Genomic DNA, 2,664 nt, shown 5'->3' with positions numbered 1-2,664 from the left:
GGGGACCAGGCATCAGAACCGGGATGCGGGAGAGTGTCGAGGCCGCTGAAGGCTTCCTGATTGTGCAGGAGGTTTGAATCTGGAGCTCAGGTTGTTGATGCTTTGAACTGAAGGCTGTGTATTTTGCAGAGGTTGCGGGAGCGCTGAAGGTGTATCCATGGACACTCAGTGTCTCTTTTGCTTCTCATTCTTTGACTGTAAGGGGCGCCAGGCAATTTCTGCTGATGGCTAATATTTGCCTTACTGTAGACTTAAGGTAAATTAAACTGATAAGAACAGATACTACACTTGATCTTAGCCAAAAGGCCGAGAAGCAATTTACCTTAAGAAACTTAAGGTAAATTCTTGTAATATCACTTTTTCTGTTTATCGCATGAATTTTAAAAAAATATTGTATTTTGGATTTGTATGTTCGGGGACTGGGTCGGCACCAGAACATATGTTAAAGGGGGGCAGGGAGCAACCTGTCAACATTGGAGGGGGGTTCTAGCAGGAGTCTACCTGCCATTTTTTTTTATTTTTTTAAATTTTTTACACAATAAACCATATTGACCAAAATACATACAGACATTTTTCTCTTGAATATATAGTCATTTTCTCCCCTTTTTCCCCCCTCCCTTCCCTCCCTCTCTCTTCCTCTTCCCATTTATTCAAAGTTCAATCTATAAGATACATTAAATCCATTAAACAATGTTGTCACTTAATAAAATAAACAAGAAATTTTTATTTTTTTACTTTTAAATATTGAGTCAGTTCATTTTGTTGTCTTCTCCTTCTGTCATTTTAGGTGGTGAAGGTTCATGGTAGGATTTCTCTATTGTATTTCATGTATGGTTCCCATATTTGTTCGAATACTGTGATATTATTTCTTAAATTATATGTTATTTTTTCTAATGGAATACATTTATTCATTTCTATGTACCATTGTTGTATTCTCAAGTTGTCTTCTAATTTCCAGGTTGACATAATACATTTTTTGCTACAGCTAGGGCTATCATAATAAATCTTTTTTGTGCTCCATCCAAATCGAGTACAAATTCTTTATTTCTTATATTACTTAGAAGGAAGATCTCTGGGTTTTTTGGTATATTGCTTTTTGTGATTTTATTTAATATCTGGTTTAGATCTTCCCAAAATTTTTCCACTTTCTCACATGCCCAAATTGCATGTACTGTTGTTCCCGTTTCCTTTTTACAGCGAAAACATCTGTCTGATTCTGTTGGGTCCCATTTATTTAACTTTTGCCTACCTGTCATTGAGGTCATCCATCCAACATGGGACAAGAGGGCACTCTTTTTATTGTGTCAAGCTTGATTCATGCTAGTGGCACAGCCGGGGGTGGGTGGAGAGGCCCTAGCATGCGTCAACCTAGCCGCCACTGACACAGGTCTGACCGTGGGGGGCGGGGGTGGGCACATCACCTCATTTGGGAGGGGGGTAATGCCCGCGTATGCCCCCCACCCCCGGCGCCGACCCTGTTCAGGGAGCTCCTTGATCCTCTATGGAGGTGACGGACCTCCAACAGGCCTGTGTATGAAAGAAAGGAATTGGGAAAGGAAAAGTCTGAGTCCTTCATTCTTCAAAGAGACCAAACGGCTGATCTTGGATCGACCCCGATCCTCCACACCTCCAGTGTTGATTTGTGTTCTTGCCCAAGGAATTCAGCTGCCGATTTCTTTAGCTGATGCCTCTATGGTTTCCCATTCACAATCTGGCATCCCATTGAGACTCAAGAAATGTCATCACAAATGTTGACTGATTATATTTTAGTTTTTCCAAATGGCCCAGATAAAGTGAAATTAACACCTGGGTTATTGCTGTCTGAAACCATCCACACTTTCTATTCTCATGCTGTTTGCACTTGATTTGTTTCTGAGCTTTCTGACTGCTTTTAATTTAGTCGATGAGGAAGAAAGATGCTCCACTAAATGTGAGCATCTGCTCTTCCTCCCCCCCCCCCCCCACCCCCTCTTGTTGTGAATGAATGCTTTATCCTTTTCACAGTTCCTGTCCACAGGACTTGGGCTTAGTTCCCAGACTCTTCTTAAACTCACCTGATCCAGCTGTCTGAACTCCTCTTGACATTTACCTCAGTTCCCCAGCGCCTTCTAAGCAAGGAACATTGTAGCCCAGGAACAGGCCCTTCAGCCCATTGTGTCTGTGCTGACCTCGATACCAACCTAAAGTAATCCCATCTACCTGCACATGGTCCTCAGGGCCCCGAGAAGCAGGTAAGCAGGCAGATTTGAGAATGGTACAGGAAATACAGGGTTGTAGTTATGGGTGATTTCCCTAATATTGACTGGCACCTGCTGTCTGCAAGAGGGATAGCTGGGGCTGAATTTGACAGGTGTGCTCAAGAAGGATTCCTAACACTGTATGTTGTCCGGCCGATGAAAGAAGAGGCCATAATGGATCTGGTTATGGAAAATGAACCTGGTCAGGTGGCGGATCTCTCAATGGGGGAGCAATTTGGTGAAAGTGACCACAACCCCCTTAGCTTCAGCATAGCTATGTAAAAGAATAAAAACAGACAAAATGGGTCAAACAAGGGTTTAAAAAAAAGCTACTGATTATTTTACAAACTATTTTTAATACAGTTACTGATTCCTTTTAATATTTTATTTGGCATTTATAAGAAGGCAAATGCAATGCTGGCGTTCA

General features: G+C 41.9%; 1 pseudogene; it reads right to left on the bottom strand.

The window, feature by feature from the left end:
- Positions 1-223: 223 nt before the first annotated feature.
- LOC138755936 (U2 spliceosomal RNA) lies at positions 224-318 on the bottom strand (annotated as a pseudogene).
- Between the last annotated feature and the right edge of the window lie 2,346 nt (positions 319-2,664).

Source organism: Narcine bancroftii, chromosome 2, assembly GCF_036971445.1.
Source record: "Narcine bancroftii isolate sNarBan1 chromosome 2, sNarBan1.hap1, whole genome shotgun sequence".
NCBI classification, from domain to species: domain Eukaryota; kingdom Metazoa; phylum Chordata; class Chondrichthyes; order Torpediniformes; family Narcinidae; genus Narcine; species Narcine bancroftii.
The sequence above is the reverse complement of the archived record's forward strand: the minus strand, read 5'-3'. Positions and strand labels throughout refer to the sequence as shown.